Source organism: Chaetura pelagica, unplaced genomic scaffold (assembly GCF_000747805.2).
Source record: "Chaetura pelagica isolate M959 unplaced genomic scaffold, ChaPel_1.0 scaffold32, whole genome shotgun sequence".
Classification (NCBI taxonomy): domain Eukaryota; kingdom Metazoa; phylum Chordata; class Aves; order Apodiformes; family Apodidae; genus Chaetura; species Chaetura pelagica.
In genome coordinates, this window is record NW_009952368.1 from 1,017,816 (window position 1) to 1,043,866 (window position 26,051).

Below are 26,051 nucleotides of genomic sequence, written 5' to 3' on the forward strand. Positions count from 1 at the left end.
TTACTTTTCCTGTAATTTTCCTATTTGCCTTTTAATATTTCTTAAGAGATTGAAAGCTTCGGGTAAGAGGAGGTAAGCTTTTGCTCAGCATGTTACAGAGGAACTACTTGAATTTGAATGAGGTGTGAGGAGGGTTGAGAGCTGGCGGGGCTGGCGTCTGCTGTGGGCTGTGCAGATGAAGGGAGGTGATGGAGATGAGCTCAGGGAGGCTGCAGCACACGAAGCACCATCGACAGAAAAGCATTTTTAAGGCCCAACAGTGCTAAATCTCCTCACTTTTATAACGACAGCTTCTGCTACCATCAACATCTCCTGTGTTTTTCAGTGAAATAATTCTTTTAGTTGCTTCATATATAGATGGATTTTTATGTAGAGATTTTTTAAAATTTATATCAAAATATATATCTATATCTGTTGTCAGCTGGTATCACAAAGAGCATAAAGCACATCTTTGGCTTCTGCTTGTTCATGCAGCAGGTATGAGACCAGAAATGAACCAAACCCCACCATTTCACCTCCATGGCTGTGGGGTACAGGTGTGGGATTCCAGGTAATTCCTCAGTCTTTTTTCTTCCATATGTGTTGGGGAAGCAGCACGCTGGGCTATTTCTTTAATAACTTCTGCTGAAGACTGTCAGCTTCCCTGCCTGCATCCCTCTGGAAACAGGGGCTTGTAGAACCCCTTTTTATCAGGAAGTTAGATAATGCCAGTTATCTTACTTAAATGTCATTAGATGATACTGCCAATGCTCAGCTGAACCCACCTCCTGTGGCATTTCATAGGTGGGGGCAGGAAGCAGCATTTCACTTGGCTGGAGAGACTGAGCCACAGCGCCTGGCTGCAGGAAACCTCTGCCATGGCACTCAGATATTGCATTTAGATGTAGTTGCTTTCATTAGCTCCCTACTTTATAGCACTCATTAGTCTTTTTCTCCTGCCAGAAAGTCTCAAATGTGCTGAGGAATATTCAGGCCTCTTTTGGCAAACATCAGAGATAAGTGGATAATAAAACACACCTTGAAAATATCCTCCATCCTATTATTAGCCTCTTTCTTATTATACTTGCAAAGAAAAAGAATTCCAGTTATAAAGCAGAATGCTTTTCTATATTGTCAGTCCATCGTGTCCAGACACTTGCACAGAAAGTCTTTCAGTAATATTCTCACTCTTGGTTGTTGATTGGATCCATTAATCAGTTGCTTGTAGCCTCAGCTCCATGTCTCCACGAGCATGTGCTGCTTAAATCCCCCTCCCTCGCCTTTTACGCTCCCAGGAAACTTTGAAGATGCCTAAACCACCACTCCTGCAGGAATGAGAGGAGACAGATCTGCACTGATACCTGCTCTCCTTTCAGAGAGAACAAAAGCTCCCTGGAATAGCAGCTGTTATTTACTCATCTCACATCAGCAGATTTGACCTAATTTTGCTCTCCCCACGCCTTTGTTTCCAACACCTGGTTGCAGCATCGCCAGCAGATCCAACTGCAGCAGTTTTTGCTGTGTCTCATCAAGCTCAGTTTGGTGATGGGCACCCAAGTCACTCCCTTTTCCATCAGCTCCCATGGAAGGAGCTATTACTTCATGCTCAGAAGCTGCCTGGCTCTCTCTGGTGCTGCCTGAATGAATCTAGCAGCAGATTTGTCCTGGCTTTCCATTTAAAATAGCCCACAGCCCTGCTGTGCTGGCCAGGAGGCAGCCAGGAAGGGAGACACCCTGATGAGAAATGTGAGGCCCTGAAATTCATTTTTCAAAGATGGCAAAGCCAAGCCTATGATTTATCTGCTGTCACTCCAGTCCCAGCAAACCTTCCCCACCAGGTGAGTGATGTCAGGAGGGCAGCTCACCAAACACGAAGTGCAGCAAAGCCCTGTCAGGCTTCGTCCTCTAGAACTGACTTATATTGGGAGCCCTGAAAGTAATTAACAGCACTGACCTGAAAAAAATAATAATGAATCTTTCTTCCACACAGTCTCTCGGGTCTGTTAGCCAAGTTTGCCACTCGTTTGTCTCCTGTGCTCCACAGGAGTTTCCGTGCTGGTGGTGCCATCCCATCTTCTCTGATTTATTGCCTTCATCACTGATTCATTGCCTTCAGACTGGGACCTTCACCCCTTGGTCTCAGCAGCTCTGACCTGGCTTTATGGAGACCTTCAGTGTCATTGAGAAAGACCCTCTCTCTGGCACAGAGTTTCAGGTTTTTTTAAGTGTTGGGTCCCTTTGCACTCCCTTCAAGTGCTCATCCAGGTATCCCTGGTGCTTGTTCATCCCCAAGGTGGTCTTCTCCAGGGGTGCCTGGTCACAGACTTTTCTGGCAGATATTTGGTTGAGTGGTGTGCTGTGGAAGCCATCTCTCCCTTCTTCCCTCTGGGAACCATGTGATGGTGTAGCCAGGTCCACCAGGCAATAACTGCACTTCACCTCTTATTTACACGGCTCAGCGAGCAGCCCTGTGTGCCCTCAGCCAAGATACAGGATCCACCTGGGAAACACCAAAACTGGATGAGGATCTGATGTGTGCTGGGTCTGCTGTAAACTTCTTGAGTAAGATGAAATCCAAAGAAGGGCAACAGAGCTGGGGAAGGGGCTGGAGCACAAGTCTTCTGAGGAGCAGCTGAGGGAGCTAGGGGTGTCCAACCTGGAGAGGAGGAGGTGAGGGGAGACCTGCTGGCTCTGCAGCTGCCTGAGAGGAGGTTGGAGCCAGGGGGGTCGGGCTCTTATTCCAAGTAACAAGTGATGGGACAAGAAGAAATGGCCTCAAATTGTGCCCAGGGATGTTTTGATTAGATATTAGGAACATTTCTTCTCTGGAAGTGTTGTCAGGCCCTGGCACAGGCTGCCCAGGGCAATGGTGGAGTCACCATCCCTGGGGGGATTTAAAAGCTGTGTGGATGTGGTGGACATGGTTTAGTGGTGGCCTTGGCAGTGCTTGGGTTAGTGGTTGGACTTGATGAGCTTGAAGGTCTTTTCCAACCAAAATGATTCCATGATTCTATAAGGAGGCACTTTGTTCTCAAATCAGAGGTTTTGGGGGGTCCTATGAAGCCCAAGCACCACACCACTTGTGAAGATGAAAAATGAGGTTTGCAGAAAGGAAGGGGAATGCAGCAGGAGCAAAACTATGTCTTGTTCTGATGCATGTATAGATTAGAGAGGGACTAAAAGGTCCACAGCATGTGCATGCACTTCAAACTTGTGGTGCAGAGCAGCCCAATCTTAAGTGGCTTAATTCCACTTTAATCTTGTTAGAGCTCAGAGGTTGTGCTAATGGCACACAGAGCACAGGACATGTCCTTCTCTCCCCACAGTCCCTCCAGCAGCACTAAAGCTTTTTGCAAGCCATCCTTGGGAACGACATGGGAGGGAGGGGAGTTGGAGTTGGGTGGAGCTTTGCACCTTTAATGCTAAAACAGGATTTCAGTCCAGAAGTGGCCAGACAGGGAGTTTCAGGATGTGAATATGCTCTTGAGTGGTTATGTCATGGAATTGCAAAGAGATAAAAGGTGTTTGGAGGTCGTGACCAACATACTGGACTTTAATCTTATTAAAGACTTTTTTCAGTTTGTCATCTGTGCTGTAATTAATGTGCCTGGGTGCTTGAGTTTGGTGTCTTCTGTAGGCTTAATTTTCTTAGAGCATTTCAGGTAGACCAGCTGAGTATATAGCAGGAAAATAAATTAATAGCTAGTGCACATCCAAATAAAACTGAGGGGTCTCTGCTCCCACACCAATACTGTTTTCTAATAAGGCTGGAAAGAAACTGTGTCACCTCCCATGTCACTCTTCATGTACAGAGATCACTCTTCTTCAGGAGCTGCACGAGCCAGGATTGCAGTCCTCGCTGGGTCATCCCTGGTCAACAGCTTAGCTGGGAAATCAATCAGAAAACTCCAGATGCTGTCAAAGAGGGCTGGTAATTCTCTGTCCCTGTTGTACCTCACAAATAATGAGAATTTTTATACCCATTTTGGTTGGATTTTTTCAACATTTTTGGTTGAAAGTAGTTGTCTGCTTATGTGTACTTTCAAGGAACCTCTGCCAGGAGCCTGAAGGGGTGGTGGCTGTGTGCTCTGGTTAAATTTTAGATTGTTTTAACTGCATAACTTTTCCCGACGTCCCTTTTCTTTTTGCAGTTTCAGATGGCTGAGTTGTTCTTGACCTCCTGCCTTGAATTCTCATGGTTTGTTACTGCTCATCGTTAAAAAGCTGCTGTGCTCTACACCAGAATCAATGCAGTTCAGGACTAGGTAAATGAATCCTGTAGATAGTCGATTATCAGCGCTTTGGGACCCTTCTGAGTTTAAAGAAGTTATATAAATGCAAGCAGTTATCTTGTCATTTAGATAGTGAGATGAATAGGGTCTTTAGGGGTACCCAACAGGTATAGATAGTTACTGCTATTGAAAACCTTCTACCTGATGCTTGGTTTAATTATCAAAATCATTTGGGGAACAAGTTCCTGCAGACCTCCTTTTCTCCTCCTCAGTGGCAGCACAGCCTGGAACTGGGTTGTCCTTACAGCTGAATGCCTGAAATCCTGCTCTGTCTATCATTACATCAGCTGAGAGGGTGACCTGGTGGTACCCATGGGAAGTACAGCCACATATACATTGTATTTGCCTTGATTTAATGACAATTTTATATATGAGACCTGCTTCTCTTCTCTGTCTTTTCTTGTTACATTGGGTGCAAAGCCTGCACTGCAGTTTGGGTTTCCAAAGCCAACTTTGGGTCTTTATTACCTCAATCAGTCAAACATCTTGAACAACCCTGCCATTTCTCATCCCCTTTAACGTCATTTAGCATGCAAGGTACTTGCTAATTTATTAATGCTCAGACTGCTTTTATTAATGTTCTTAATGTGCCAGTGATAGGGCTAGGACTAGGGGAGAGGGGATTGTTTTGAGATAAAAGAAAGGCAATATTTTACTCTGAAAAGAAACACAAAACACTGGGGGACTTGTGATAAATCATGTGCTCGACATCACCGTGGCTGTGATTGAAATTAATGGGAGTTGCAGGGCAAAATTCCCTGTCACCTCTTGCAGATCTCAACTGGAGTTTGTGTTCCCAAGCGCCAGCTTCACGTGGTGCCACGGTGAGACCACACTCGTTCCTCATGAAAAAGAGCCCTCCAGCAGGCTGGGAACTTGACACCACGATGGAACAAACCAGTGCTAAAACGGGAGCATTTTGTCATCGCCAACTGCAGCCATGGCAGGGGCTGGGCAGGGCCCAGAGGCGGCTGAAGGGATGGGAAGGGGAAGCAGCAAGGCCCTCAGTCACCAACAAATGACGCAGTCAGTGCAGAGCAGGCAATAACCTCAGAGTTGCTCTCCTGACTCTAATAACCCAGATGTTGGAGGCACCAGGTTGGATCTCATCAGAACTGGAGCTCCTCCAGCAGCACAGCGTGTTCACGGGTGCAGCAGAGGCAGGGAAGGTCCGTAGTGAAGCATAATTTCATCCAGCTCAGCTTCCAGAATCTCCTGCTCACTTATGAGACAACATAGCATGTATCTGCTCAGAGGATGTTTCTTTCCTCTTCTTTTTTTTTTTTTCTTTTTTTTCTTTTTCTTTCAGGAAGGTACTTTCCTTTCAGATAATGATTGCAGGAGGCAAATCACCAGATCCTGCTGTGCCCACGGCTGCTGTAAGAAAAATTAAGATCATAGAATCATAGATTGGTTTGGGTTGAAAGGGACCTTAAAGATCATCTAGATTCAACCCCCCTGCATGGGCAGGGACACCTCCCACTAGATCAGGTTGCTCAAGAGCTCAGTCCAACCTGCCCTGTCAAGTTTCATGAAACTGCCTGCAATTAATATCCTCACTGTTTCTTACAATAAAGCTTTGTCTCACTTTTCCTTCTCCCTTGTTTTTTCCGCAGCAGTGTAGGAGTTTTTAAGACCTCTTTGGTAGCACAGTTCAGAACATAGTTTCTGCTCAGATCTCTGAAAACTTGAAGCAGGCATCAGGGCTCTCACCCGAAGTGGCACCAGCCCTCAAAAGCTGTGGAGCTGTGTGCAGCAACATTGGTTTTATTTTCCCATGGGCTTTTGAAGCCCTGTGAAACCAGGCAGTACAGACAGATAAGGGCAAAGCCAAGAACAAAGGACTACAAATACAGCAAGGAGAAGTCATTGGTGGGGGAGGGATATAGGCTCTCAGCACCCACCCACTCTGCCTGGTTCCTGTTATCAAAAGCAGTTTGGGAGGGAATTAGTTTTTTCTGACATGTCTTTTCACATCGCTCTCATCCATCACCACATTCTGTACATGCAGTATAGAAGGCTAAGTAAACTGCAGCACATGGGATTAGGATTTTTTCCCCCATAATAATGGTTGAGCTGAGATTTAGTTCTTGTTTTTTTGTTCTTTTTTTCCCCTCTCCCATTGAAAAAATTTGGGGTTTTTAGGCTCTTGAGCAGAACTGTTTGTCTTTGATCAACCATTTGTGGGTGTCAAAGAAGCAACATAGTGCTAATTGTGGCCAAAATTTGATGGCTTGTATTTAGACAAAGCATTCCTTGGTCTTGAGACCTACCAAACAGCAGCAAAACACTTGGAAAAAACACGGATGTAGTGAAACTCTCAGCACCTCCATGTTTTTTGCTGAGCTTTCTCGTGGAAGCAAGTTTCTAGCTGTAAACATTTGTTCCTGTTCCCCGTTCATGAATTATCCAGTGCTATTTCGGTGCCTCGTGGCAGAGCTCTGTCAGTGAATAGGCACTGTCTTGAAACACTCCAGAACTGTAATTAATAGCTCAACCTGCAGAAAGAGCTCAAATGTAGAGCTGCAAACTCATGAGCTCCTCAGATGCTCTGCCTGGAGCATGGACTTCGCCTCCTCCACTGTGTCTGCTGGGTGATTTGGGCCCTGCAGCTTCACTTTTCTTCCTAGGCAGGACACAGATAAACATTTGTGCCAACTCACAGCCAGAAAATAGCAAGTATTCCAGTTCAAATTCAGGGAATACAAGGAGTTTTTGAGAGATGCAAGCCAGGGAATATAATTGAAGAGCTTCCAGAGGAGAAGCTTAGGAGGAGGAGGGAATATGGTACAGCCTTTTGCATTGGTGTTTTGGGAAAATGAACTGTTTTTCCTAAAAGCTGGGAAGGAGACCCAGTGGGAAGTGCCTGAAAGCTCATCAACACAGCTCTGTTTAGTTGGGAGATGTGGCATAACTCCCACTGCAGGCACTCCAGGAATGCTCGTGGAGCACCTTGTCCTCTGCCAGTGTCCACTTGGCTCTGCCTCGGCACAGCCACCCCCCCTGCAGCTCTGCTCCTGCCCCTGTCCTCTCCTTCTCTCTTGCTGAAAATTTTCCTGCCGCTCTTAACACCTGGCTCCTCTCATCCCTCATCCCTGGTGCCTCATACCTCCTCCTGTCTCTGTCTTTTGCATGTGGTGGCTCAGCTGACAGCAGCAAGGAGATAAAAATTGAGGTTTTTTGAGGGGTGGCACCTGAAGGGCAGAGACCCTGAAGGAAAGAGCTAATACAAACCCCAGCTCTGGGGAGCCAGCTGCAGCACATCTGGTTTGCTGCCCCCTCCTCACCCTTGGCACTGGCCCTGACCCTGTTACCATAAATTGCACCAAAAACACAGGTGGGGAAATATCCTTTCACCAGGCCAGCTGAGAAAAACAGCTGTAATTAAAAGCAACGATGCTTCTGGTTTCTAGCATTGGTTTTTATGCCCCATCAGGCTGCCAAAGACCAGGCCAATTAATCTGTTACAGGTGGGAGTTAGTTTTAGTGTGGTGTTGAAAGTCAGCTGTGCTGTTTGGCTTCTTTTTCCACCAACTGCCTTGGGCCTCTTGCCCTCTTGCCTTCATTAGTGTGAGACAGTGAAGAAAATTACAGTGTAGCCCAGTCAAGGCAGTTGGATGGGAAGGTTGGTTTTGTTGTTTTTTGGGTTTTTTTTAAAAAGACAGAAGTAAATAACAGTGACCTGGCAATTACTGGAGCATTGTTTATTCCACTGCTAAATGCAGAAGTCACAAACCTGTTAAAATGTAGGAGCATGGAAACCTATTATAAAGAAGATTAAAACCAGCTAGCCTTTGAAATAGGAGTTTATTTTTTAAAGGTGATGCACACAGGTTTGTTTCTTCTTTACTGATGCTTTTAACTCTCCCTTCTATCATGTTATGCATAGTTTTCAGTTTCCAGGGATGCTTGATCTGTGGAGGGATGTACCCAGACAATTAGCTTAAAATAACCTTCTCCTGCTGCAGACTCAGGTTGGAATACACTGAACTGAGTAATATTATTCAGTTTTACAAAGCAGTTCATTAATGGGTGAACACAGGGTGACAGTGGCTTCTGGTGGCTGGGAGAGATGGACCAAGGAGCAGGTATATAGGTTGTGTCTGCCCGTTAAATTTTCTTCAACTGTAGGAGCAGGAGGTAAATCTTGGAAAAATAACGAAGCGGAATTTATTCTGACCCAAGTACCTTTTTAATGCTTAAATGCATGAATTAGCTTCCCATTAATTGGGGATTTGAAATACCAGTGAGCATATGCACAGCCTTACCTCAGATTTTCCCTGGAAAAGGGATGAGGCAGACAGGTCCTTGCAGGGAGATGAAGGGATGGGGGGATGGATGCACTGATGAGCTGGCAATGGCCAGGGCTGGGGCACAGTGCCCACTTCAAGAGGTGCAGACCCAGCCATGGGCAGCAATACTTCTGCTCTCGGTCTCCTGGCAGCTCTCCTCTGGCTCTGCCTGACCTCTAAGGCTGGGGAGATGCCTTGGAAAAGTCACCCTGTCCTCCAGGGACTGTGGGTGGGGTGAGGTGGGTGAGCAGGGAACCTTGCTATCTTCTGTAATCTCTGTGGCTTGCAAGCACATCTTCAGCAGCATCGCTGCAAGGGAGGCTCATCTGAAGATTTAAGAGGCCTCCTTTCCAAGAGGAAAGCAAGGCTTTGTCCAACCCTTACATTACCTTTGAGTAGAAACTCTTTTATTCAAGCTCCTTTTATTCAAGGAGCTTTGTTTTGTCTGCTGGGAGGAGAGGAAAACCTTGGTTCCTCCCTTTGCATCCTCCTCACAAAGCCCTGCTCCTCCTCCATGCTGCAGGAGGTGATTCCTGTGGCCAGAGCTGGAGGTTTTCCTCTCCTCCCTTTGCTGCAGGTGGACAGTACTGCTGTCTTCCCCTGCTCTGGGCACAACTCAGGAGCAGTTCCCCATCCACTTCAGTGAAATTCACTTATTAGCAGCACCCTAATCCTTAATAGCTCTTGACTTTACTGGAGTCAGGGCCAGATTTTAATCTTTGTTGTAGTGGTGTAAATCCTCAGTTGGCTTCAGCAGAGTCAAGCCATATTATTATAATCCATTATAATTATATTATAATTTATATTAGCATATGCAAGATAAAAGTCCCATGCCATCCACCCATGCTCCCAGCCCCTGGAGAGCCTGAGTCAATCTATACTCCCACCCTCATAAATCTATATATATACTTGACCAGTATCGCCCCAGGATAATGCAAATCAATATGACATTTTATTTTCCCCTTTCTTCTTAACTAGACACTCTCATGAAAATATAAGTCACAGAATCACAGAATATTAGGAGTTGGAAGGGACCTCTGAAGATCATCGAGTCCAACTGCCCTGGCAGACCTGGACCAAAAAAAACCTGGGTCAGGTCACTCAGAAAGGCACCCAGACAGGTCTTGAAAGCCTCCAGAGAAGGAGACTCCACAACCTCTCTGGGCAGCCTGTCCCAGGGCTCTGTCACCCTCACAGCAAAGACGTTTCTCCTCATGATGAGGTGGAACTTTCTGTGCTCAAGTTTGAATCCATTGCCCCTCATCCTGTCACAGGCCACAAGTTACAAGAGCTTGTCCCTGCCTTCTTTGTGTCCTCATGTGTTTATAGACATTAATTAGTTCCCCCTTTGTCTTCTCCTCTCTAGACTGAACAGCCCCAGGTCTCTCAGCCTTTCCCATATGACAGATGTTCCAGTCCCTTCATCATCCTTGCAGCCCCTGTTGGACTCTCTCCAGTAGATCCCTGTCCCTCTTGAACTAGGGAGCCCAGAACTGGATACAACATTCCAAGTGAGGTCTCACCAGGGCTGAGTAGAGGGGGAGGAGAACCTCCCTTGATCGGCTGGAGGCTTCTCTTAATGCACCCCAAGATACCATTGGCCTTTTTGGTCACAGGGACACATTCTTGTCTCATGGAGAACTTGTTTTCTACATATTAGTCTAAGTATTGGCTTGAGCTGCCAGCCTGGAGGGTATCATAAAAGCAGAGAGAGTGACCCCAGTGTGCCCTATTATCAGGAATGCTCCCTGAAAGTTGTGGGAAGCTGAGATCAGAGCAGGGGAAACATCTGGCAGCAGAGATAATGCTTTGCCAGAGCTGGATGTTCAGGGGTGCACCTACTGCTGCTGGAGCTGGCAGAGGTTCTTAGTCAAAATGCTGATTTAACTGGTGTGAGCGATGCTCTAGTTGGGCTCTTTGCCACACTGCTCCCAGGTGTGCAGGGAAGATGCCTGTGGGATGTGGGTGTGTCACGGGAGAGGTACAGTAGAATCCCTCTGGTGGGCATGTGCTGCAGCCTGGAGGAGGCACAGCAGGATGCTCATGGGAGGTCCTGGTACCTTCTACCACCAGCCAAGCAGATCAAGGCCATCAATATTAATTTACCACCCTGGTCCCAGTGCAGGAAAGCAGGATGCCTTGAGATCCAAGCTGCTGCTTCCTGTAGGGAGCTCCTGGCCTGCACGGTGCATAGAGAGACTATTGACACCGAGTTTCCATTGATGGTCCTTCAAGTGAACTGTTGCTGTTGTAAAAACCATCCTAGCTCCGTTCAGCTCAATTAGCTGGAGCCACCATCTGTATTTGAAATTAATACAGTGGGAATCAGTGCAGCCAAGGAAAAGGAGGTTTGTTTATTGAATAACCCATTTCTCCCTGGTTTCACACGGATTAATAGCTGTGCAGAGACCTTGAAAGGTTAAACACTTGCATCCCGGTTCATATTTCCTTGCTGTTAAAAAAAATAAAAAAAATACCCAATTCATTCAAGTCGTGTTTTTTTCTGCAGCTAAAGCAGTTTCCTGGAAGAAGTTGTCACACAGGCTCAGTTATGTAAATGCAATAGTTATTTCTGACACGGGTAAATAATAGTTCTGTATGCACTGGCACTGTTTTCTTACCTTATCAAGCTAGGTCTCGAGCCATGATTTAGATATTTGCAGCTTATTAGCGTTTTTTGGACTGTGGACTGTGGCAAGCAATCTGTATAGTGCGTTTCAATCTTATTTTGTGCACAAGAAAGGGGGAAAAAAAGTGATTAGCACTCTTTGGAAAGAAATGTCTGCTAAATTACTGTTCTGATCAAGGTAAATCAAACCAGTTGATGTAATGATCTGGTGTCATCTGTAAGCCAATCATGCTTGAAGCTACTCCACGTTCACAAGAACATTAAGACCTTGTGATTTTTGTTGTTGGGTGTGTTTTTTCATTCCCCTTCTGCTATGGAAAGATCTTTTTCCTGTGAAATGTTATCCTGAAGCAGGGAAAATAGGATCTAGCCTCTTTCATCGAGAGATCTGAATGTGTATCAGGGTGCTGAAAGAGGCTTGCAAGGAAAGTATTGTGTGTCTGCCATGCTCAGATTAAGGATCATCCTGAACAGATAAGCTTTGCTCAGCAGCACCCGGCACAGGTGTGGTACAGGACCTCAGCCATGAAGCCTGAGCCATTCCTTTGGTCTCCTTGCCATGCTGCCTTGCTGAAGGATGCTCTTTAATGCCAAGTTTTTCATCATTGCACAGGATGGCTCTGTCTGCTCCCATACCAGGGCTTTCACACTTTTGCCATCCCTGGAATAGATTTGTCTAAGCTGTACTTACTGGCTGCAGGGAAGGAGACTCTGTAAACCTTTTCTTTTTCTGCAGGTAGTTTTTAAATGTCTTTCTTAACTTTTTCTTGCTGCAATTTAAGCTCATTATTTTTTATCCTATCTGCTGTGGACATGGAGAGTGGCTTTCCTCCCTCCTGCTACTGGATTTTTATGTGTTTGAAGATTATTCCTGTGGCTGTCCTCTGCAGACAAAGCAGCTCCCGTGTGCTCACTTAGTCCTTTTTGGTGGAGTTTCCTCCTCCTTCGGGCATTGTCACTTCTGTCACCTGGACGCTCATCCCCGTCTCCTTTCATGAGCAGTGTTGCAAAGCAGGCGGCAGCTTTATCATTGCTGAGCAGAACGTGGGGATCACTTTGAGTCTCTTACAGCCTGACTGTGTGCAGAGAAAAAGCAAAATCTTAATGGCAAGGAAAGATACACTAAATCCATTTGCAGCTTGCACTGGAAAACATCATGTGCACTGGAGATGGCCGTGAGATTACACAGGAAAAGACACTCCTGGGGCACATCCAGCCCTCTCCTCTTGCAAGCCCCCCCCCACCTCAGGGATGGGTTTGCATCCTTCAATGTCTGGACGGTGGCTAATTCAGTACTCGGCTCACATCACCCAACAGTACTTTTCAGATGCTCTTCCTCCGCTTTGCCTTTATCCCAGCTCAAACACTTCCAGTTTCCAGCCAGAATTTATTGATGTGGCACGATAAACCAGCTGGGAGTAGCTCATGAGCCCCTTTCCTTTGCTGCCATTAAAGGACAGTGTGATTATAATTAAGTACAAGCACTTTTGTGTCCTGTAGATGAGAACGTAATGTTGACTTGTAGCTCTGCCCTGGGGCTCCTCCATAGCTCCTGGAAGCTCCTCTCCAGTTGGAAAGGAGAAGCTTGGTGGCAATGGTTTGAGATGAGAATTATTCATGGAACCTGGCTGTCCTATGAAGTTCAGCTCCCATCTTTTGCCTCCTTTCAGAGCACCCCACAACAGCTTTTTTGTTGGTGCTTCCAGCTGCTTTCCCCTGACTGGAGGCACTTTGCTCAGCTGGCAGCAGAGCTGCCTGTTGAAATCACTCCCTCCGTGCCTTGGGCTCTCGCGTGTCCTGCGCCCATTTTTGTAATTATCTCCAATCTGACTGCTCATTTCCACCAGAACTTTAAACATTGTTCCTTTTTATGTAGCACAGTTTTTTAATTTCCCTCCCTAACAGAAGCGATTGTTTATGTTGTAAATGCCACATTAGTCCCTGTGAAATGGAGATGGAATTGATTTTCATTTCAGAGATTTCACAGCTTGCCCCAGAACTTTTCTGCTTGATTGCCGGAGCTCAGAGAGGGACTGGGCTCTGCAAGAGGCAGAGATGCTGTGTGCAATGTGGTATATAAAAATAAGAGAGTCTAACTGGAGATGTAGACCCCCCTCTTTTGCTTGCCCGTAATTTGACAGCCATCTCACAGAGTTTGTTTCTTCAGCTCTGCTGTTCTCATTGCCTTTAGTTCAATCCGAGGTTGTCACTGAGCCTTCTGGACTTGTTATCCCACTAGTGGGTGAGCTGAGAGGTCATGGAGCTGCCTGGTGATTTCTTTGTTCTTGAGGAGGATGCTTGGATCAACCTCTCCCTTACCAGCTGTGAAAATTGTGGTGAGGTGAGCCCAAATCCATGTGACAACCAGTTCTAGGTGGTATGCCCACTTAGATTGCCGTTTTGCTTGGCTTGTACCAAGCCCTTAGTCATTCCACCTTCTAGGTGGGTGAGGCTGAAAGAGGACAAGTTTGGGGTTTTTTTGATGGTGGTGTTGGTGGAAACTAGTGTTTCCTTCCAGCCCAGCCCACCTGTGCCTGCAGGATCAGCACAAGCTTTGAGGAAGAAGAAGCTGTCATGTGGTTTCCTTCCTGCTGGGTATTATACAGAGATATCATACTGGGCATCATACAGATGGGACCGTCAGTCCTCATCATTTAGCTCCTGAAGACATCTTGGAGGATCCTTGGGGAGGTGGAAGCCACCCATGGAGGGAGCAGAAGGAGCACTACCCCATTTACAAGGCTGCAAAGACACCTTTGCCTCTTGAATATTAGCCAGAGTAGCGGGAGCTGTGTGAAGTCCTGGATGTTTCCTGCTAAGCTGGTCCTCAAGCTGCAGGGAAGCTCCTCTCCATCCTGCCATTGCTCAGACCCTTAACCAGCCACTCCTAGTTAATCACTCTGGGCCCATGTGCCAAAGGTGGAGGCTGGTTTGACAAAGGGAACATTTGTGTGCCCTCAGTGACATCACAGTGAATCATTTGCAAGCAACCCAAAGGCTGAAATATGTTTGCATCAACCATTTCTCAAAGCACGTTACATAGAAAATCTGTTCATAAATACACAGGAAAGTTCATCAACTTCAGAGCCTGTTGAACCATTTGCTGCCAATAATTCACTGTTGTGGGGTTTTATCAAGGGCAATGGGGAAAAAAAGATGCAAATTTTTCTCCCTGTCACCTTATAAATGAATTAAAAGGAGCTGGAGAATAATTTGTCCTCTTCCTAAAATGTATTTTTGGAGCAGACTTCCTCAGTGTCTGAGGAAAGAGGGAGTCCCCTGCAGGCAGTGGAGCAGGACACGGCGCTGTGGGCACAGACGGGAGGCAGAGGAGAAATGCCAGGGAGGGGCGAGAAGACAATTGGCTTGGACTGGGAAGGGAGATGTGTTCTGGCAGGGATGGATGGAATGAGGTTGTTGCCAGAGAAAATCTCAAGGAATTGTTAGCCAAGTTGCAGGGGGGAGAGCCTTGGATGCAGCGAGGTTTCAAATCTCCATGTATTTTTTGGTTTTGAAGCAGTAGAGATGGGGGGGAAGATCCAAAGCAGCTTTGTCAAGTCCGATACTGCTTTTGCATCCAAAAGTGGGTATTGATTTTCCACCCGTGACTGCTATAAATGAGAATTTCTGTGTTGCTGCTAAGGCCTGTGCTCCTTGTGTTTCTTATCTCTTTAAATATGATTACCTGCACTTCATGGTTTCATGGTTAAAATCGTAATGAACTTTGCCAGCCAAGGCAGCCCATGGTCTCGGGCGCGTTTGTGTGCATGATCAAATGAATTCTTTGGCCAGTTACTCACAGCTCTATCTCCAGGCTACAGGTTTATTGACTTACCACTAATTTTCTTGTCAGGATAATTCTTCCAATCAAGATTTAAAACAAACTGGGAGGTTACTGAAGTGCTGGAGATTAAACTCCTAATGCTTTTTTATTTGATTAGGATACCTCAGAGTGTGGGCATTTATTTTAGGGGAGCAGGAGAGGGAAGTGGACTGGATTTTGGTTCAGTGCAAAGCTTTTCATGGAGGGACTGGGTTGTTTTTGTTTAGAGCAAATCCCTTCTTCCATGCCAACATCTGCTGTTCTGGATTTGCTCACAGGGGAAACCTAAAAAAAAAAAAAAAAGAAAAAAGAAAAAAAAGAAGAAGAAGAAGAAAGAAATAGATTATTTCCACTGAATCAACCTACAGGCGGCTGCTGGCTGCAATTTTCTTCAATTTCTTGCCGTGAAAAGCAAGACCGTTCATTTTGTAAGTGCTGCTTTTGTGTGTGACCTATATTTTGAAAACTGATGGGGTCACCACCTCCCTCCTCCCAACCTGTTGAACCAAAGAGTGTTTGAGATCTGTCCTAGATTGTGTTTATCTCTAAGATTATTTAAAAAGCAAGGTAGCTATTACTAATAAGACAGTGGGTTTTGATTTTCTTTTTTTTTTCCCCCTCCCCTTTACTGCTTTGGAAATGAAAATCCTGGCCTGGCTCCACCTGAGCAGGAAAGTGCTTTCCTTCATGTCTCTGTCCTTCAAAGCTGATTTAGAAAGCACATAATCTTTCTCCATTCATCATCTCCTGACCCTTTTTTACCCCCCTCCCGTTCGTTGCTGTTAGGCTGGCTGCCAGCTTTCAGAAGATGTCCTGGCTTGTCAGGTAGTTCTGAAGACATCAGGTCTGTGCATATGGATACACCCAATGTCAGCACTAGAGTTGTTTAATGGCACCTCTGGTTCCCATTTGATTAGAGGTTGGAGCCAGTGCAGGCAGAGCCATGTAAGATACAGCGGCCCAGATTCATCCACACTCATCACTTCTTTTAGTCTTTATCGAGTTTGGGGTCCTTTTTCCCCATCACAAATTCCTTCCCCCCTCCCTCCCCCCCTACCCCTTTAATCTCACTTTCTATTAAAAGTCTTCCCAGAGCTAATGTAATAAATTTAGATCCAAAGCCAGATGCATAGCAAAACTTTTGGCAGAGAATACTCTATCGGAAGACATTGCAAATGAAATATGCTTTCCCTTGGGGATTATTCTACAGTTTAATTTAATTTGATATTTCAAATTAAATTAATTCAAATGGTTATGCAGTTTCCAGGGAAAACAGACTTCATTTATGATGTTCTGCCACCAAATTGTTTTGCTCCTATCATATATCTGATACTGTTAACCAAGAATGATAAGTAGTGACAATGTAGGAGTTTTTCTTGCCTTTGTTTTGCAATTCCCATCCTAAAAGGAACAGAAACATTTCCATGTGCAGGGGCTTCTCTGTATGGTTAGTCCAACATTTCCACTGAAACCTTTTTTGGCTGAATCTTAGATTTTCATAAAAATGTAGTTTAAAAAAAAATAAATCTATTTGAGAAGGTTTTGTTTTTATGGAACTCCTACTTCTTGCTGGCTTTCAAGTTGCAGATGAAAAAATAGTGATGCTTTGTTTGCAATTGAAATGTTTATATATGTGGCTTTATAGCATGGGAAAGACAGGCATCCAGAAATAAATACAGTTGGGGCTTGTTTGCTTGCTGATGCTTTTGGTGTGGGATTCTCAGTTTTTCAGCAAGAAGTATTTTTTAATTTTTATTTTCAAGGACACAGGTGAGAAAATCTCTGCACTTTCCAACCAGCCACAGCTTTAGCCACCTGCAGAATTTAGGTGTCTATGTTAGATTTTGAGGGAGTCCATGACCTTTCATCCTGAATTTGCAGGAGGGAACTTGCTAAAAAAACCCCAACAAACCCGAAATCTGAGTAGTTCTCCTTCTGCTGTCTCCCCTCTCCCCGCCTTGCAAGGAATTGCTGATGGCTTCCCACGCCCTGTGTGGAGTCTCATGGGGTTTCTTTGTCATCATCTTCTTCTACTGCCTTTGAAGCAACTGATTGATTTAACGTGGCTTTTCTCCATCAGCTCTGATTATACAGAGTCATCGAGGAACTTGCACCAAACTCTGAAGTACATTAAGACAAGGTAATTCAGGGAAGTGTTTGCATCCAGAAATATATGTAAGCACTTTCCTATCTGCTGGCCTGTAGAAAAGCCATTATTCTCGACAGGGGAAAAAAAATACTGGTAATATCACAAGAGGCTTTGGAAGAGAACATAAAACTAGTTTCATTTTCCAGTCAACTGAGAGCTAATATTTCCTATACAAGATGTTTAGATATTTTAGAAAAAGGAGCAATGTTTATTTGTCTAAAGCGACACGCACACAAAAGGTCTATATTGTATTTGTGGCTTTTTTTCCATTGTAAATGGTTTTGTAGGGAGAAATCTCTTTCTCATCTGTCACAGCAAGTAGATTAGAGAAATATAAATATCACCTAAAGAGAGTGGATCCGAGTCTGCTAACAAATGCATGGGAGGCAAATGAGAAATATAACATCCCTCCAGACTGGGAGGGCTGAGTACTGAGTCAGAAATAGCCTTGTTGTCTCCTCAGCTTCTAGGGATTTATTTGCTTAGACTATCCTGGGACAAGGGTCTCAGTGTGTTTTTCATAGATGTGTGTTTTGGGCCAGTCCAAAACCCTTTCATTGAAGCACTCGATCAGCAGCAAAGGAATATTTGTCAAAACATTTTTTTTTTTTTCCCCTGGAAATGTGTTGGGTTTTTTCCTTTCAGAATATTTTTCAACTCCAGCAAGGAATTGTTCCAGAATAACATGTAGCCCTGAAGCACTCTGGAGACCATGAGATTTAGATGCCCCCATGGTCTTATTCACAGCCAGGCTGATGCTGGAAGCTTTTGCCTTGAGCAGTGGATGTTCCCCAACTAGTTTTAGGCATGATGGGAGTCAAGCATTTGCCCCAGGGAGCTCATGGGTGGGCAGACTGTATGTGTGACAGGGACAGAACAAGCAGTTACAGATCCAGGAACCTCCCCAATCCTTGTTGCAGGAATGTTAGCACGTCCAACTATATTTTGAAGGTTTTAAGTGTTGTGATTTTAATTTTTCCCCTCCTTTTTTAACTCTTCTCTTTTTTTTAAACTATTATTTGAGAGCAAGTTCTTCCTCAGCTCCTTTCAGAATATTTTTCAACTCCAGCAAGGAATTGTTCCAGAATAACATGTAGCCCTGAAGCACTCTGGAGACCATGAGATTTAGATGCCCCCATGGTCTTATTCACAGCCAGGCTGATGCTGGAAGCTTTTGCCTTGAGCAGTGGATGTTCCCCAACTAGTTTTAGGCATGATGGGAGTCAAGCATTTGCCCCAGGGAGCTCATGGGTGGGCAGACTGTATGTGTGACAGGGACAGAACAAGCAGTTACAGATCCAGGAACCTCCCCAATCCTTGTTGCAGGAATGTTAGCACGTCCAACTATATTTTGAAGGTTTTAAGTGTTGTGATTTTAATTTTTCCCCTCCTTTTTTAACTCTTCTCTTTTTTTTAAACTATTATTTGAGAGCAAGTTCTTCCTCAGCAGCAAAAGAGGCAGCCAGGAATTTTTAACCTTGAAGCTTCAGTGCTTCACTTTGGTCATTTGCTGACAGTGGTTCCGGTGCAGAAACCCTGCAAGAGCTGGAGTGGCTCTTTGGATGTAATCAGGGAAACCAAACCCCAACTGGATTGACTCAGGTTTAATGGGGTACAGAGCACATCACAGAGCCCAACACTCCACTGCACGTCACTGCTGCTCCTTATGCTCTAACCAACCCTGTCTCCCAGCAGAGATCCCACTCTACTCATCTCACCTTCGGGAGGGACTTTATACAAGGGCACATAATGACAGGACAAGGAGGAATAGCTTTAAACTGGGAGAGGGGAGATTTAGGTTAGACATTAGGAAGAAAGTCTTTACCATGAAGGTGGTGAGAGCCTGGCCCAGGTTGCCCAGGGAAGCTGTGGCTGCCCCATCCCTGGCAGTGTTGAAGGGCAGGTTGGATGGGGCTTGGAGCAACCTGGGCTGGTGGGAGGTGTCCCTGTCCATGCAGGGGTAAGAACTAGATGATATTTAAGGTCCCTTCCAACCTAAACCAGTCTATGATAAGATTCTCTTTCTACTGTTTCCCTTGCAGTCCATCTTCCCTCCTTCCCAATTCTCTCCATCTCCCATGACACACCTAGGAGGCCAAGCACATCTTTGCTGGTGGAATGGCCTGAGCTTCTGCTTGAGAGGACCCAGCAGCTCTGGAAAGCCTCTCCCAATGGGCCACAGTAACTGTGTTTTGGCTTGGTTTCTTCTCCTTGCAAACCCTGTTTCCTAGCAATGAGGTCCTGCACAGGCCTGTGCTCTCAGAGGCCATGTTTGCAGGGTCAAGCCTTAAGAATGTAAGTGCTGGGAGAGGTCCTTGTTATCCAGCACTCACGCTGGGAGCAGATGTGCCTGTTGCCTGTTCTGCTGCAGCCTGCTGCACAAAACAGGTGCTGAAATGAAAAAGTGCCAACAATTGCAGGAAGATGCCTTCTGCAGCCAGCCCTGATCCTGCAACCCCTTTGTTTCCTTTTACCTCTCTTGAGAAAGTTTATCAGGACACACAAGATGTTCTACAATGACCCTACTTTTATTTTTTGGATTTTTTTTCTGCAGCAGTAGAAAGACTCAGCGAAGTCAAGGTGTCAAAAAAAATACATTGCTTGAGCATGATCCTGCTGTCAGCTGTTTTTTCCCTGTGAACATCCACAAGGAGCCCACAGCGAGGGGCTGGAGCCCTCCTGGCTCACTGGGCATCCATCACAGGAGAGCTGGTGCTCCTGAGCAAAGAGGAACAGATGAGGGGGTCATGTTTGGGGGTTTAGATGGGTAACTGAGTCCCAGGCTGCTGGAGATTCTCCTCAAGATCCTACAGGCATGCTGGCTGGACTCAAGGTGAGGGCAGGTAGTTGTTGTCTGTAAATTCCTGCAGAAAAACTGTATTATGGGCTGTGTTTCCCAGGGGTGCACCTTTCCACTCCAGAGGGTGGGCTGGAGTATGTGACCCTGGGGAACAGCTATTTGGGTGGGGATCTTGCTGCCTGATCTCACAGTCCATGCAGCCCATGGTGCCTTTATTCCCATCTAAGTAGCAATACAGACTTTTCCTCCTCACTTTTGGGGTGAATTTCATCATGTTACTTGGCTCCAGAATGAGCTGTTTGCAGCTGAGGTTAATAACCACTGAAGGGCAGTGAGGACTATTTTTGTCGAGAGCATCTTTGAGTGAAAAGGGGGAAAGGCTCTTGTGTGCACCCAAGTCCCCAGAGGTGGAAGAGCTGCTGCATTGGGTGACTGTGGGGACTCAGGTGCTCCATGACACCCTGCCCCAAGTGCTATCCCATCACCCTGCCTGCAGGAGCATCAGCTCTTTTTGCTTAAATACGTCAGTGCAGCTAAACCCTGTGATCTAGGAGGCAGTTTCAATGCAACTTCAAAAGCCCTTTGGGGAGGAGGCTGCTGCCCTTCAGGTAGTTTGGGAGTTATTGATGGAATAACTTTTGGGGACCAAGTCATGCCTTTCTCAGAGGCGAGGGAGAAATTGTTGTTTAAATACTCCCCGGGAGACTGGAACTGGTGGTGACCCAGAAACAGTTTATATATTTTTTTATTGCTTTCCATAGTTTCCCCAGGCTAAAGCTGTCTCTGCTAAAGGAAAACCAGGTTGTTACTGGGGGAATAAGCAAATTAGCAGATGAAGGCAAAAGCTTAACAGGGCTGAGCATCCAGGAGGCAGGAACTGCAACAGCTGAAAGGCACTTGCACCCGTCTCTTTTGCTTTTAATTTCCCATGGATTGGAAGCCCCTTTCCCAAATAATGCATTTATTGTTGTATTTTTCATAGCATTGTTTTAGTGGCTCAGGGTAAAACCTAACTCTTTGTTGGATGGCAATTGGAGTTTCAGCTGATGTGGTGCATGTTGTGGCCAGGCGTGATTTCCTCAGCCACTGACAGATGTTATCAAAACTTTTATTATTCTTTATCATTTATCCACTGTGTGGCTGCTCACTGGCCAGGCAAGTATCTCCCAGTCCAGGTACCTTCTAATGCTGGGAATTGTTGGAGGCAGGAGTGAGAGGGGATAAATACACTCTTACACATCCCTTGACTCAAGTAGCCACCACCACCATCTCTTATTATTGCAGGATTAGATTTGGGCATCAATGTATCCAAAGCCTCTGTGCCAAGAGCTTCACTCTTCTTTTGTGGGAGCTTCTCATCGCCCCTGGAATGTACCCACCCCACCGGTAGCTTGGGTGAGCTCAAAGGGGCTTGTTCACTTGCTTTGCTAATTGGGTTTTGCACCCAAGGGCTCTGTTTTGGCTCCACATAACTGCCTCCCATGGCTGAAACCATCAGCGTGGAGACCACCCCAGGCCATCAGTACTAAAAGCACAAGCTGTAGCTTGGCGGGCTCAGGGAGAAGCCTTGTCATATCTGATCAGGATGAGCCCTCACACTCTCCTGAGCACCAGCCACAAGCAGAAAATGTGACAAATGCAGTAGGAGCACAGATGTAGGGAATAAACAAGCCCTTACCCACATTATTGGGTTGCTAATGAGGAGAGACCTCATCAACCTCCCAGCCATCTAATTTCTCTTGGCTACTCTTACAGCTGGTCAGGAACTGCATGAGGCACAACCTTTTCTGGCACAAAACAGTTCTTGGAGGGTGACATTTCCAATGGAAAAAGGGCCAATTCTCTGTTTTCCTCCTCCCTGAGTTTAATGTTGGGAATCACCTTTGGACCACACGTTTTTGGGTGAAAGAAAAAGCACTGTCCTCACTGCTTGACTCCATCCAGCTCCCAAATTTCCCAGCACCTCCCATGGTGTGCCCCCAGCAGAATGCCAAGCCTCCATGGGATGGGAAGCAGGAGAGACTTAAGCTCTCTCTCTGCAGTCCTCCTTTCAATCACTGCACAATCCAACCGCATTTGGGTTTGCTTTTGTGGTGTTGTGGTTTGTTGTTTTTTTCACAACAATCATCTCCTCCATCTAAGCAGAGTTGTCTGGGAGTTTGGCCACAGAGCTGAATTCACCGCTGCCCCTTCAAAAACTCAAAACAACAGGTCAAATCCCATGCCAGGAGTTTCCCTCTTGCTGCTCTGTAAGATCAGAGATGTCCCTTTCTGCAGCCCTGGCTTTGCTCACGCTCCCGGCACCGAGATCTATCGCTCGCCCAGCGGCGTCTCGGCTCACAACCTAATTACAGTTTGTGTCACACCGGGAAGATGCAAAATGCTCTCCAAGTGCTAGATATTACTTTAAGCTTCCCTTCTATTTCCTGAGGTGCAGCAACTCCCTGAATCCCAGCTGGCACACCACAGCCAGCCACAAAACACCGTTAATTGAGTGTTTCTCCCGTTGACCTCATTTCTCAAGCAGACTTTGGCTGGGTTTATTTCCACCCCTTTTTACATGTTTTTTTTTGCCAAGAGGGCCCAAAAAGCAGATAAACAGAAACCAGCCACTTGATAAGTGTCATGGCCAACCCTTGGTGGTATCTGCCCTGTTTCAGTGTATGATGAAGCTGCTTTTCCCCCACCATTGTCCATTTTACACATTCATGGAAATAAGGGGGAAAGGGAAGGAGAGGTTCAAAGGTTGAGTGATGTTTTTTGGAAGAGATTTCATTTGGAAGAGGCTTCAGACCAGGCAACATCTAGATTGTTGGTCCTTCGCATCAGCAAGGCTTTCTAAGGCCTACCATCCTGAAGATTTTTTACCGTGACAAGATTTGGATGCTGAAACGTCTTTTGCGGCTGGTTCCCTTTCAAAAGATGAGGTGACTTGTACTAGTAGTGATGTGAAGCTCAGGCAGTATCTCCTGGAACAGCTCCTGCACCAGCTCCTGCACTGACTTCATTAGAGCTGCCTTTGTTCAAGTCTTCGCGACCTATTTCACCTCCCAAAGAATCCAGCAACATCCCACTAATTCCTTAATTACCTGGCATTAGTGGGAAGGTGCCTCCTCCAGCAAAGGCTGGGTGTCACCTTGTGGAGGTAGCAGGTGGAAACCTCTCCCCAATGTTCTCGACGTGGCTCCTTTTCTTCCTTTTCCTTGGTATTTATGAAAACATATTTTATTCTGCGCCTCAGATTCTGCCCTTCCCTGGCATTAATCAATTGTGCTGTTTCCCCCGTAGCGTTCATTACCTTCTTAAAAATGAATGCAGAGAGAAAACACAATTAGATGCTACTTTGGTTAAATAATACTTGGGGGAAAAAAAAAACCCAGAACAATGGCTTTAAAAATAAGGAGTGAGTGAAGTTCGCACAGTCTGAACTAATGATGGAAATTACCTCGGGTTAAGTTGGATTTTAAATCAGAGGTTTGGGGGGATTTTATTTTTTTTCTTTTCTTTCCAGTGAATTATGACAAATATAGAGGCCTGCTGGATGGGTGATTAGATTTTTTTTTCCCCTCTTCCATCTGCATTGAAAAATGAAATATTTCTGTAATATTAAATCCGTCAAATTGATCAAAGCGTGGTGTCAAAAAATGTTGTAAGCGCTTCTTCTCATCCAAACCCCTCAGCAACTGCAAAGCAGAGACCTTTTCAGATCCCTTTCTGGAGGTGGTTGGAGGTTACCTCTATCTGAAGAGTCTGCAAGAAATAAGTCTGCATTTCTCCATCTAATTCCCAGAATAGGAACTGACAAAGGGCTAAGGATTTGGCACATGAAACTAAAACCTGTGGTCCTCAGCTTTGTGAGTTTGTCTCTATGTGTGTCCATAATCTTTCCTAATGCCATCTCTTCTCTCCTGCCTAATGGTGGGGTCAGGACTAAGGTGTGTATGGCCAGAGAAAGGGAAATTTCTACTTCTCTGTTTCAGCTTTGTGAGTAAATCCTGGGAGATTGATTCATATTTCCTCTCCTCTTATGTTTTTCTTTCCCCTGCTGACTTTCCTGGAGAAAAAGAAAACCAAACAAACCAGAAAACCCAAATATTTGGGAATTGTTTGAGGAAGCTGACACAGAGTGTATTCAAACATTTGGAGAGGTGCTAATCCAGGGCATGGCTTGGCAGGATCAATGCAAAGCTTGTCCAGGAAAGAAGGATTTCTTTTTGAAAGCTGTTGGGTTGGGGCTTGATAAGTCTAGTTTCACCGTGCAAGGCAAGGAGGTAGAAGTTCCTCTCCCCAGGTCTGCTTTGTGCCTCAGTGTCCCTCAGCTTCCTGTCTCTGAGATCAGAACGTGAAAATTTTCTCTCAGGCATCGATGACTTTGCTTTAGGAGCAATTTGTGCTGTTGACTCACAAGGGAAAATGAGCATTTTGCCTTAGTTCCACCAATGGGGAAATGGGTGTAAAAGAGATAATGTCACTTTTTCAGAAAGTCACTGACAGAAATGGAGGAAAATTGGAGCCTTCCTACCTCTGGTTAATCCAGAGGAGGGTCTCAAACAACCCTACAGAAATGCAGCAGAGAAGGATGGATGGGTGGCTGCAATTCTGCTGCTTACCAAATTAGAAACAATTTCAGGATTTAAGGATTAAGTACCATTAATTACTGCCCAACAAATGCTGAACAACAATGGAGCACTTGTGGAAATGGAGAGAGAAGGTCTGCGTGAATACTAAATGGCTTCATTAATGCTCAGTGCAATTTTGTTGAATGATAAATTAATTCACTTGGTGCTCCAAGAATTACTGAGTGGGACCATGGGTGGGCACACGGCAGGAAGGCAGAGCTTCCCCGTGCAGGGCTGAGACACTCCAGAAGAAGGGAAGAGCAACCCCTGAGTACAGAAAAAGTGAGAGAATTGGTTTACTGAGTAAGGAAACACAAAATTCTGCCTCATCTGGAAAACAGTAGAGGCTTTGAGGTTTTGGAGGGCAGGATGAGAGCAGGAGGATCAAGGTTGTCATCTCCCTTTTGCTGCATCCTCCTGCAGATGGGTTTTTATCCCCTTCCAGAAGAAGTGGAGGAGGAGGAGAGAGCAGCACCCAGCCAGGATGTTTTGCAGTGAGTCATTTCAGCTTGTGCTGTGGCCCAGCAGCTGCCTGTGCAAAGCCTCTCTGCCTCCCTCCAGCACTTGTTCCCTGCAGTTCAGCATCGGTTTTCTGTCCCTCAAGACTTTTTAGCCTCCCGTTGCGTTGCAGCGTTATCGACTGATTGCTCACCCGGCCGTGGCCTGGAGCTGGGATGAGGTGTGAACAGAGCACAGGCGGCAATGGGCCCTGGTGCAGGGCAGGATGCTCTGAGGTTCGTTTCTCCTTTGGTCTTTTTTTAGCTCTTTCCTGCGTTGCCCTCTGGCTGCCCCTGCACCTGGCATTGTGATTTACTCTTCCCCAGCAAACTGATGGTGGCCATAGAGGTTGGGTGGCTTCGTGGCTTGGTGCAAGGTCCCTTTTTGCCCCACATTTTAGGGTTCCTTGGCTCACTTGGTTTGCAGTCTCACTGTTTAAGGCAAAGGGTGGGAGGTGGCAGAGGGAGACTTGGTTCCCTCCCTGCCAAAGGGAGATTTAAGGATGAGGGGCTTGTTTCTGCCCCACATACAGCACCATGACTCTGCATCTTTCCTCTCCTGACCCCCACAAGATAGTCTTTCTTGAGGGTACCAGGGCTTGTCTCTTGCTATCATGAGACATTAGGATCCTTGTCTTGGTGCAGCTAATTTGAGCCTACAAGATATCATCCAAATATGCCAGATCTGTTTTGGCCAAGAGTGGTGGGTGTCCAGCACACCTAAGTAGAGGGATGAAGGTGGGTGTGAAGGCTTCATCTGCTTTTCAAGATCATAGAATCACAGACTGGTTTGGGTTGGAAGGGATCTTAAAGATCAACTAGTTGCAACCCCCTGCATAGACATGGTCACCTTCCACTAGACCACATTGCTCAAAATCCCATCCAGCCTTGAACACTTCCAGGGAGGTGCTGAACTCCTATTCAGAAGGTAGGCAGGTCTCCTCTCCACCTTAGTGTGGTGCTGTGCTGTA